This window comes from Salvelinus namaycush, chromosome 2, assembly GCF_016432855.1.
Source record: "Salvelinus namaycush isolate Seneca chromosome 2, SaNama_1.0, whole genome shotgun sequence".
Taxonomy (NCBI): Eukaryota; Metazoa; Chordata; class Actinopteri; order Salmoniformes; family Salmonidae; genus Salvelinus; species Salvelinus namaycush.
The window spans coordinates 6,968,565-6,981,631 of NC_052308.1; positions in this window are offsets into that span (position 1 = coordinate 6,968,565).

Consider the following 13,067-nt stretch of genomic DNA (forward strand, 5'->3'; position numbering starts at 1 on the left):
CAGATGCAGTAGAGAGAGTCGAAAACAGCAGGTCTGGGACAAGGTAGCACGTCCGGTGAACAGGTCAGGGTTCCATAGTCGCAGGAAGAACAGTTGAAACTGGAGCAGCAGCACCACCAGGTGGAATGGGGACAGCAAGGAGGCATAAGGCCAGGTAGTCCTGAGGCATGGTCCCAGGGAGAGAGAGAGAATTAGAGGGAGCATACTTAAATTCACACAGGACACCGGATAAGACAGGAGAAATACTACTGCAGCGTAGATACTGGAGGCTGAGACAGGAGGGGTCGGGAGACACTGTGGCCCTGTCCGACGATACCCCCGGACAGGGCCAACCAGGCAGGATATAACCCCACCAATTTTGCCAAAGCACAGCCCCCACACCACTAGAAGGATATCTTCAAACCACCAACTTACTACCCTGAGACAAGGCTGAGTATAGCCGCAAAGATCTCCCCCACAGCATGAAACCGAGGGGGCACGAAACCGAGGGGGCACCAACCCAGACAGGAAGATCACATCAGTGAGTCAACCCACTCAAGCCAGTGACTCAGCCCCCGTAATAGGGTTTGAGGCAGAGAATCCCAGTGGAGAGAGGGGAACCGGCCAGGCAGAGACAGCAAGGGCGGTTCGTCGCTCCAGTGCCTTTCCGTTCACCTTCACACTCCTGGGCCAGACTAAACTCAATCATATGACCTACTGAAGAGATGAGTCTTCATTAAAGACTTCAAGGTCAAGACCGAGTCTACATCTGTCACATGGATAGGCAGAAGCTTCCATAAAAATGGAGCGCTGTAGGAGAAAACACTGCCTCCAGCTGTTTGCTTCAAAATTCAAGTGACAATAAGGAGGCCTGTGTCTTGTGACTGTAGCGTACTTGTAGGTATGTACGGCAGGACCAAATCGGAGAGATAGGTAGGAGCAAGCCCATGTAATGCTTTGTAGGTTAGCAGTAAAACCTTGAAATCAGCCCTTGCCTTAAGAGGAAGCCAGTGTAGAGAGGTTAGCACTGGAGTAATATTATCACATTTTTTGGTTCTAGTCAAGATTCTAGCAGCCGTGTTTAGCACTAACTGAAGTTTATTTAGTGCCTTATTCCGTTAAAGTAGAGCATTGCAGTAGTCTAATCTTGAAGTGACAAAAGCATGGATTAGCTTTTCTGCATAATTTTTGAACAAAAAGTTTCTGATTTTTGCAATGTTACGAAGATGGAAAAAAGCTGTCCTTGAAATATTCTTGATATGTTCGTCAAAAGAGGGATCAGGGTCCAGAGTAACGCCGAGGTCCTTCACAGTTTTATTTGAGATAACTGTACAACCATCTAGATTAATTGTCAGGTCCAACAGAAGATCTCTTTGTTTCTTGGGACCTAGAACTAGCATCTCTGTTTAGTCCGAGTTTAAAAGTAAAACATTTGCCGCCTTCCACTTTCTTATGTCTGAAACACAGGCTTTGAGTGTGCATATTCACTGTCTTTGTCATTGTGTCAGTGCAAATCTTGTTTGTTTTTGAATAATGATTTCCTCTTCCAGGTTAGATGGACGCCATATTGTATTTGTGTCTCCCCTTTTCGCAGGCCGATTATATGGATCAGACATCGTTTTTATGGATCTGTTTGTAAGTGTCAGCAGAGTAGGCTACCCGGTAATTTTTGTAGTATAAAAAAAATGTGTGTGTGCACTTGAATGTCCCGTACTGGTAAGAAATGACATCTACTTCACCCCTGCTTGATACCATGTCTTGTTTTGAGGTGTTTTGGCTAATTTTATGTCACTGCTAATATGGCAAAAATTCGCAAACTAGCTAACCTAGAACTAACGATTTATTTGAGAGACAAGTGCTCATTGTGCACATTTACTTATGTTTTCAATAAACATTGGAGACGAAATATAGTTGACATGTTGTCAACAATCTGTTTTAGTTGCGTGTTTTTGTTGTTGTTGCTAAATAACCAACCCATCGCCAGAGATGATGACGCCGCACCAAGATAACACAGTAAACATCCGGGACACTCAAATTAGCGGTGCTCAACTCCAGAATTTTTGGAGTTGACTCCGACTCATGCGGTTGGAGTGGAAAGAAGTTGATTCCTACTTTTTTTTTAAAACATCACAGTCAAATCTATAAATGTTGAAATGATGCCTTTTGTAATTAAAAGCTTTTTTCTCAGAGATGTTGGGGAAAAGTCCCATATAAAATCAGTCTAAAATGTGTTTGAAGAGAGAACAGCCAGACACAATGAAAAGCATACAGTATTTTTCCCAGCTTGATTTTGGTCAACTAAAGACAGTGTTGATTCAGCCAGGATTTCAACCTTGAATCTTCTGATCTGTAGTCAGTCACGTTGTAGCGACCTGGGTGTCGGGGGGTGTGAAATCAGACGCAGGAACAGCAGAGCTTCAATACGTTGATTCTTTAATGCCCAACTGGCAAACAAAATGTCCAACACGGACTTACTGGGTGTCATAAACAACTGTCCAAAAACACGGGAGACAAACCCAGTCCACAATACATAAACCACTCCCGAAATCCAAAGCTACAAACGAACAATCCCGCATAAAGAAGCGTACGGGCTGGCTGACTAATAAAGCCACACTAATTACCAATTACCTAAACACAGGTGATACAAATAAACACATAAGGAGGGGGGAGGAAAAAGAGTCAGTGGCAGCTAGTAGGCCGGTGACGACGACCGCCGAGCGCCACCCGAACGGGAAGGAGAGCCTGCCTCGGTTGAAGTCGTGACAGTACCCCCCCTCTGACGCGCGGCTCCCGCAGCGCGCCGACACCGGCCTCGAGGTCGACCCGGAGGACGAGGCGCAGGGCGATCCGGATGGAGGCGATGGAAATCCCTTAACATAGATGGATCCAAAATGTCCTCCACCGGTACCCAGCACCTCTCCTCCGGACCGTACCCCTCCCAGTCCACGAGGTACTGCAGGCCCCTCACCCGGCGTCTCGAGTCCAGAATGGCCCGTATCGTGTACGCCGGGGTACACTCGATGTCCAGAGGGGGAGGAGGGACCTCCGGCACCTCACCGTCCTGCAGGGGACCAGCTACCACCGGCCTGAGGAGAGACACATGAAACGAGGGGTTAATACGATAATAGGAAGGGAGTTTTAATCGATAACACACCTCGTTTATTCTCCTCAGGACTTTGAAGGGCCCTACACACTGCAGCCCCAGCTTCCGGCAGGGCAAGCGGAGGGGTAGGTTTCGGGTCGAGAGCCAGACCCTTTCCCCCGGTACAAACACGGGGGCCTCACTGCGGTGGCGGTCAGCGCTCCTCTTCTGCCTTCTAGTAGCTTGTTGGAGGGACTCCTGGACGGCCCTCCAGGTCTCCTTGGAGCGCTGTACCCACTCCTCCACCGCAGGAGCCTCGGTCTGGCTCGGATGCCATGGTGCCAGGACCGGCTGGTACCCCAACACACACTGAAAGGGGGACACATTAGTAGAGGAGTGGCGTAGTGAGTTCTGGGCCATCTCGGCCCAGGGAATGTATCTCGCCCACTCCCCTGGCCGGTCCTGGCAATACGACCGCAGAAACCTACCCACCTCCTGGTTCACTCTCTCCACCTGCCCATTACTCTCGGGGTGATAACCGGAAGTCAGGCTGACCGTGACCCCCAGACGCTCCATGAACGCCCTCCATACTCGGGACGTGAACTGGGGGCCCCGATCAGAAACGATGTCCTCCGGCACCCCGTAGTGCCGGAAGACGTGGGTGAATAAGGCCTCCGCAGTCTGTAGGGCAGTAGGGATACCGGGCAACGGGAGGAGACGGCAGGACTTAGAAAACCGATCCACAATTACCAGAACCGTAGTGTTTCCCTGAGAGGGGGGAAGATCGGTCAGGAAGTCTACGGACAGATGAGACCATGGCCGTTGTGGAACGGGGAGGGGTTGCAAATTCCCTCTAGGAAGGTGCCTAGGAGCCTTACTCTGAGCGCATACCGAACAGGAGGAGACATAAACCCTAACGTCTCGAGCTAAGGTAGGCCACCAATACCTCCCCCGAAGGCTCCCCACTGTCCTCGTCACCCCAGGGTGACCCGAGGAGGGTAGGACATGAGCCCACCGAATCAGTCGGTCCCGAACACCAAGCGGTACGTACTTACGGCCCGCCGGACACTGAGGAGGCGCGGGTTCCGCCCGTAGCGCCCGCTCGATGTCCGAGTCCACCTCCCATACCACTGGCGCTATCAGCCTCGAGGCGGGGATGATGGGAGTGGGTTCGGTGGTCCTATCCTCCGTGTCGTAAAGGCGGGACAGTGCGTCTGCCTTTACGTTTTGGGAGCCGGGTCTATAGGACAACGTGAACCGAAACCGGGTGAAAAACATGGCCCACCTTGCCTGACGTGGGTTCAGTCTCCGAGCTGCCCGAATATACTCCAGATTCTGGTGGTCGGTCCAGATGAGAAAGGGGTGCTTAGCCCCCTCAAGCCAGTGTCTCCACACCTTCAGAGCCTTGACCACCGCTAACAACTCCCGATCCCCCACATCATAGTTACGCTCCGCTGCACTGAGCTTACTAGAGAAGAAAGCGCAGGGGCGGAGTTTTGGTGGCGTACCCGAGCGCTGTGATAGCACGGCACCCACCCCAGCCTCGGACGCGTCCACCTCCACTATGAATGCTAAAGAGGGATCCGGATGCGCCAACACGGGAGCATCCGTGAACAGAGCCTTCAACCTGTTAAAAGCTCCGTCCGCCGCCGCTGACCACCGCAACCGCACCGGGCCCCCCTTTAGCAGTGAGGTAATGGGAGCCGCTACCTGGCCAAAACCCCGGATAAATCTCCGGTAGTAGTTGGCAAAACCCAAAAACCGCTGCACCTCTTTTACCGTGGTCGGAGTCGGCCAATTACGCACGGCCTTTATGCGGTCACTCTCCACCACCACCCCCGAGGTGGAAATGCGATAACCCAGGAAGGAGACGGCTTGTTTGGAGAACACACACTTCTCAGCCTTGACGTATAAGTCATGCTCCAGCAGTCTGCCAAGCACTTTACGTACCAGAGATACATGCGCGGCGTGAGTAGTTGAGTAGATCAGAATGTCATCGATATACACCACTACCCCCTGCACGTGCAGGTCCCTGAGAATGTCGTCTACAAAGGATTGGAAAACGGCTGGAGCATTCTTTAACCCATACGGCATGACGCAGTACTCATAGTGGCCCGATGTGGTACTAAATGCGGTTTTCCACTCGTCTCCTTTCCGAATACGCACCAGACTGTACGCGCTCCTGAGGTCCAGTTTTGTAAAGAACTGCGCTCCGTGAAATGATTCCACCGCCGAAGCGATGAGAGGTAGTGGGTAACTAAACCCCACTGTGATGGCATTTAGACCTCTATAATCAATACACGGACGCAAACCTCCCTCCTTTTTCTTCACAAAAAAGAAACTCGAGGAGACGGGTGAGATGGAGGGCCGAATGTACCCCTGTCCCAGAGACTCCGCGACATATGTCTCCATAGCCAACGTCTCCTCTTGGGACAAAGGGTACACGTGACTCTTGGGAAGCGCAGCGTTAACCTGGAGATCTATCGCACAATCCCTACCCGGTCGATGTGGTGGTAATTTCGTCGCTTTCCTTTTACAGAAAGCGATTGCCAAATCGGCATACTCGGGGGGAATGCGCACCGTGGAACCCTGGTCTGGACTCTCCACCGACGTGGCACCAATGGAAACTCCCAGACACCTTCCAGAACACTCCTCTGACCACCCCTGGAGAACCCCCTGTCTCCACGAAATATTGGGATTGTGCCGGGCCAACCAGGGAATACCCAGCACCACTGGAAACGCAGGCGAATCAATAATATAGAGACTGATACGTTCCCTATGATTCCCCTGCGTCACCATGTCCAGGGGAACTGTGGCCTCCCTGACCACCCCTGACCCTAATGGCCGGCTATCTAGGGAGTGCACGGGAAAGGGAGAATCTATCGGCACAAGCGGAACGCCCAACTTACGGGCGAGTCCGCGATCCATAAAGTTCCCAGCTGCACCTGAATCGACTAGTGCCCTATGCTGGGAAGAGGGGAAAAAATAAAGGAAAAAAATTGAGACAAACATGTGACCAACAGGGGGTTCTGAGTGAGTTTGGTGCTGACTCACCTGGGGTGATCGAGAAGCGTTCCGCCTGACATCTCGACTCCCAGACAGACCCCCCCCAGCACCGATCGGCCGTGTGTCCTCTCCGACCACAGCTGGTGCAGGGGGGGCCTCCTCCTCCGGTATCCCTAGGCACGGCCCCTCCCAACTCCATCGGGATGGGAGCCGGGGCGCTGGGTGGTGGAACGCACAGGACCCTCTCCGAACGCCCGCGGGCAGCCAGCAGATTATCCAGTCGGATGGACATGTCAATAAGCTCATCCAGAGAAAGTGCGATGTCCCGACACGCTAGCTCCCTGCGGACGTCCTCCCGGAGACTACACCGGTAGTGGTCAATAAGGGCCCTGTCGTTCCACCCTGATCCCGCGGCCAAGGTCCGGAACTCCAGCGCGAAATCCTGTGCGCTCCTCCTCTCCTGCCTGAGATGAAATAGTCTCTCACCCGCCGCTCGGCCGTCTGGGGGGTGGTCAAACACGGCACGAAAACGACGGGTAAACTCCGGGTAGTGCTCCTTCGCGGAGTCCGGGCAATTCCAGACTGCGTTGGCCCACTCCAGAGCACGACCCGTTAGGCAGGAGACGAGGACACTCACCCTCTCCGCTCCCGAGGGAGTGGGGCGAACAGTGGCCAGGTATAGCTCCAGTTGGAGTAAGAACCCCTGACAACCTGCCGCCGCTCCATCATAATCCCTCGGGAGCGTAAGACGGAGCGCGCTGGAGCCGGGGGATGGAGAGTCCTGGGGGGGGGGGGAGCCGAAGGTGGAGAGAGGAGCCCACTCCTCTCCCATCGCTCCATTCTCTCCATCATTTGGTCCATGGCTGATCCGATCCGATGGAGGACGGTGGTGTGGTGGAGAACCCGTTCCTCCATCGATGGGAGAGGGTTGGCTGCTGCTCCTGCTGACTCCATTCTAGTGGTGCGGGATTCTGTAGCGACCTGGGTGTCGGGGGGTGTGAAATCAGACTCAGGAACAGCAGAGCTTCAATACGTTGATTCTTTAATGCCCAACTGGCAAACAAAATGTCCAACACGGACTTACTGGGTGTCATAAACAACTGTCCAAAAACACGGGAGACAAACCCAGTCCACAATACATAAACCACTCCCGAAATCCAAAGCTACAAACGAACAATCCCGCACAAAGAAGCGTACGGGCTGGCTGACTAATAAAGCCACACTAATTACCAATTACCTAAACACAGGTGATACAAATAAACACATAAGGAGGGGGGAGGAAAAAGAGTCAGTGGCAGCTAGTAGGCCGGTGACGACAACCGCCGAGCGCCACCCGAACGGGAAGGAGAGCCTGCCTCGGTTGAAGTCGTGACACACGTTATCCATTGCGCCATTCGCCCCACATCCAACCTGAAGTCAGGTCACACCTAGACCAGTGTACACAGTCATAGCGTCTGTCACCGACAAGGTTCTTTGGTTTTCTGTTACAGATGCATATCTTCATTTGATCCTCCTGTTGTTGCATGAATTTTACTGCAGAGCAAGAACTGCAAACATGAAGTGTATTCAACGTTTAAAAAGCCTTGTCAATTTTGAATCTACATAACATTTCACATTTCCTGTTGCTGAGGGAATATTTTTGTGTTGTGTGATACTGCAGCCAGTTAAAATCTGTTGTTACACAAGTGCATGCCAAATAACAAGATTTTCTTTCCCATACCGGGAGTTGAACCTGTGACACCTGTGTGTACACCAGAAATCCTAACCGATAGACCATATGGGAAAACACTTACTTACTTTCTGTATTATACTACAACATCAGTCTGACTGAATATGGATGTTGTGTTGGTTGAATGTTCCAGGCAGTTTCCAGAATGTTCTTCAGATGGTGAACCTCTTCTTTTGTTGGGTGATGACAGCTGGTTTAGCAGGCTTTGGCGCTGTGGCGATGTTCGAAGGGATGTTGGATTTGAGGGCTGTGACTCTGGTTCCTTGTAGACAACCGTCTGGTCGTTTCTGCACTCCACAGCCAGGTGGAAAAAGTTTCTCTATACATTCTTCAGCACCCAATGGTACGACCTCTTGCAGAAGATTTGTCTGTGCTGAAATTCTCCTGGAAATAAATTAAGACTGATCATGAGGATGTGTTGTGTAACCATACAATAAACTATGTTCATCTGTAAACACAAAAGGGTACAGTAGACTGGTATGTGTTTTGTTACACTCAGAATCAATAATGGGGCATTGAAATGGGCTGTCAGGAAACTAGACGTATGTCACGCGTCACTACTTCACAGGAGAGACATTTGAATGTAAAATGACTTATGGAACATGTGAACTTTCATGTGCCTTAATAACGAACTTGTATGCCATCTGTAAATACGAATACAAATGTTAAATTACGAACCTAGTTGGTTTAGCGATGGGAAAAGTCAGGAACCTTCCCGCTAGCCATGATTGGCTGAGATAATTGATGGGCTGGACATGCCGTGAGATGAGTTTGGATTGGTCTGCCATGTGGCACGCTTCTGTCTATAATATGAGCTGGTTAGTATGTGTTGGTAATCCTTTCTAATGCTGCTTGTTTGAAAGATATCACGAAGAACTGCAAAAGTGTTGTTAAGGCTCTACACTTTCTGGGGGACTGAGTTTTGAAATCATTTTAATGGCCGGTGGAAGCAGAATATGATAGCTAAGGAGATGGAGAAAATGCAGGCGTTTGATTGCAAATGGAATCAGTTGTATAAACACTGGTCTCTGGATTACATCTTCAAACTACGGGCAACCATGGCATCCGTGACAGAGAGGGAAAAGCGTTCATCCAATGTATACGGGTAAGAGAGTCTAGCTAGCTACATTTTCAGATATTATAAGTTTCTAATTTTGTCAGAAAGTATTTTTTACTGCAAGTTAAACCATACTGTTAGCTAGCTATCTAACGTTAGCTGGCTGGCTGCCTCGCTATCTATCGTTACGTGTATGATCTGTGTAGTAATATTATTCGTATCTCGGAGCCATTTGTATTGCTAGTTATAGCCTAATGTTAGCTAGGATTAAACAGGATTTGTCAGTATATCGTTGACTTGATTCATGATGATGACTGCTAGCTAAGTATGATGTTGACATGATCATTCCAATCAAAAGCTACAGTAGATCTAACGTGATTTGACGTCATTTTATCTCTGGCCAATGACCTTGAGCCTTCTTGGATGGGCACTTCTAATGTAACTCTATGGCAGCACCCAAAGGGCAAAATTTTTCAACCTCTACCCTTAGACCACCACCACACCACCACCACCTGCATTTTGGAGCTGCCTTACTCAAGAAAACAAAAAAAAGAGACCATGTTTGTATGCAGCTTTATTTTTTATTATATATATATTTTTTACATTGTTTGCCAACTGATATGCTCTTCTCCACCTGCCCTGAATGACGTGTCACCACTGATGTCGGTAGTATAAACCAGCCTTTAGTCTTAATCTTTGGTAGTTTAGTACACTACCGTACTCACTGTTTATCACATGGCTTCACAAGTGAATTCTTAAAGAGATGGGCGGGGCTAAGGCTTAAGAGGATGTGAGCGATGCTGAATGGGTGTAGACAAAGAAGAGCTCTCCAGTAGGTACCAAAACATTCCCGGGCCATTTTCTCAAAAGTGGGGGTTACAAGTTTAATAACTTTAAAAGCAGAATTACTTTTCCATTGTTCCTCAACTACAGTGTATGATATACCATTTTCTAGCTCTGAGTCTCTACTTTAATCCAATGTACCCAATTTCAAATTTTGCTACATAGGACCCGAATCCAGATGGTGGATCACAAATAAGCAAATAGGCCTAAAAAAAGTCTGTCACAGATGTGAAAACTTTACAGTTGGCACTATGCGTTCAGGCAGGTAGCGTTCTCCTGGCATCCGCCAAACCCAGATTCGCCCGTCAGACTGCCAGATGTTGAAGTGTTATTCATCACTACAGAGAACATGTTTCCACTGCTCCAGAGTTCAATGGCGGCGAGTTTTACACCACTCCAGCCAACGCTTGGCATTCGGCATGGTGAGCTCAGGCTTGTGTGTGGCTGCTCGGCCATGGAAAACAATTTAACCTGTCTCGCCCCCCCGTTCCGCTAGCGGAACTCCTCCCACATTCCACTGAAAAGGCAGAGCGCGAAATTCAAAAAATATTTTTTTAGAAATATTTAACTTTCACACATTAACAAGTCCAATACAGCTAATGAAAGATACACATCTTGTGAATCCAGCCAACATGTCCGATTTTTTAAATGTTTTACAGGGAAAACACAATATATATTTATGTTAGCTCACCAACAAATAGAAAAAAGCACAGACATTTTTCACAGCACAGGTAGCAAAATCAAAATCAACCAAACTAACCTAGAACAAACCAAAGAAACCAAGAAACAACTTAATCAGATGACAGTCTTATAACATGTTACACAATAAATCTATGTTTTGTTCGAAAAATGTGCATATTTGAGCTATAAATCAGTTTTACATTACTGCTACCATCATAGCTACAGTCAGAAATAGCACGGGAGTAGCCAGAGTAAATACAGACACCAACGTCAACTACCTAATTACACATCATAAAACATTTCAGAAAAATATATGGTGGATAGCAAATGAAAGACAAAGATCTTGTGAATATAGCCAATATTTCCGATTTTTAAAATGTTTTACAGCGAAAACACCACGTATATTTATGTTAGCTCACCACCAAATACAAAAGACAGACAGACATTTTTCACAGCACCGGTAGCATGCAGGTAGCATGCACAAAGCCAACCTAACTAACCTAGAACCAACCTAACTAACCTAGAAACAACTCCCTCAGATGACAGTCCTATAACATGTTACACAATAAATCTATGTTTTGTTCAAAAAATGTGCATATTTGAGCTATAAATCAGTTTTACATTACTGCTACCATCATAGCTACAGTCAGAAATAGCACGGGAGTAGCCAGAGTAAATACAGACACCAACGTCAACTACCTAATTACTCATCATAAAACATTTCAGAGAAATATATGGTGGATAGCAAATGAAAGACAAAGATCTTGTGAATACAGCCAATATTTCCGATTTTTGAAGTGTTTTACAGCGAAAACACAATATATCGTTATATTAGCTTACTACAATAGCTATCACACAACAGCATTGATTCAAGGCAAACGGTAGCGATAGCACAGTTCGACAGATATATGAAATAGCATCCCAAATTGGGTCCTTATCTTTGTTGATCTTCCATCAGAATGTTGTACAAGGGGTCCTTTGTTCAGAACCGTCTTTGTTTGGATCCAGAACGAACTATTTCCCTCTTGAATTAGCAAGCACACTGGCCGTGCGGCGCTAACCTCTCCTTCTTGAACAAATTCCTCCAACGCATCACGTCTAAAGTCCCGAATAAATTTCAATAATATAATTAAACTATATTGAAAAAACATACTTTAGGATGATATTGTGACATGTATCAAATAAAATCGAAGCCGGAGATCATATTCACCTATAACGACGGTTTTCCAGGAGGCGATTCCAGGTCCAACTTCGCGCCTTCCAAAAAAAAATAATGGCGGACCTCTCACTCCAAGAGGTTGTATTCAATCCCAGAACGAGATAATCAAGTCATTTCTGCTCTCACTTCCGCATGACACCCAGGGGAAGGTGTATGACGTGTTTCTACAGTCATAAGTGACATGCCCTTTTATAGACAAGCTCTTGAAGAGAGACCTCGCTTTTGGAAATCTCACTTCCGGATAGGAAATGGGCTGTAAAAAGAGTTCTGTTTCACTTAGAGAAATAATTAGAACGGTTTTAGAAACTAGAGAGTGTTTTCTATCCAATATTAATAATAATATGCATATTGTACGAGCAAGAATTGAGTACGAGGCCGTTTAAATTGGATACGATTTTCCCCAAAAGTGAAAACAGCACCCCCTGTCCTTAAGAAGTTTTAATGAAGCTCCCGATAAACAATTATTGTGCTGATGTTGCCTCCAGAGGCAGTTTGGAACTCGGTAGTGAGAGTTGCAACGCTGCACACTTCAGCACTAGATGGTCCCGTTCTATAAGCTTGTGTGGCCTACCACTTCGCGGCTGAGCCGTTGTTGCTCGTAGACGTTTCCACTTCACAATAACAGCACTTAGAGTTGACCGGGGCAGCTCTAGCAGGGCAGACATTTCACTAACTGACTTGTTGGAAAGGTGGCATCCTATGACAGTGCCACGTTGAGTAAGGCCATTTTACTACCAATGTTTGTATGGCTGTGTGCTCAAATGTTACACACCCGTCAGGAACGGGTGTGGCTGAAATAGCCGAAACCACTAATTTGAAGGAGTGTCCATATACTTCTGGAAATTTGGTGTGTTTATTTATATATAAACTCAGCAAAAAAAAGAAATGTCCCTTTTTCAGGACCCTGTCTTTCAAAGATAATTCGTAAAATAACTTCACAGATCTTCACTGTAAAGGGTTTAAACTCTGTTTCCCATGCTTGTTCAATGAACCATAAACAATTAATGAACATGCACCTGTGGAACGGTCATTAAGACACTAACAGCTTTCAGACGGTAGGCAATTAAGGTCACAGTTATGAAAACTTAGGACACTAAAGAGGCCTTTTTACTGACAAACACCAAAAGAAAGATGCCCAGGGTCCCTGCTTATCTGCGTGAAAAAAGTGCTCTTCACTGACGAGTCGCGGTTTTGTCTCACCAGGGGTGATGGTCGGATTCGCGTTTATCGTCGAAGCAATGAGCGTTACACCGAGGTCTGTACTCTGGAGCGGGATCGATTTGGAGGAGGAGGGTCCGTCATGGTCTGGGGCGGTGTGTCACAGCATCATCGGACTGAGCTTGTTGTCATTGCAGGCAATCTCAACGCTGTGCATTACAGTGAAGACATCCTCCTTCCTCATGTGGTACCCTTCCTGCAGGCTCATCCTGACATGACCCTCCAGCATGACAATGCCACCAGCCATACTGCT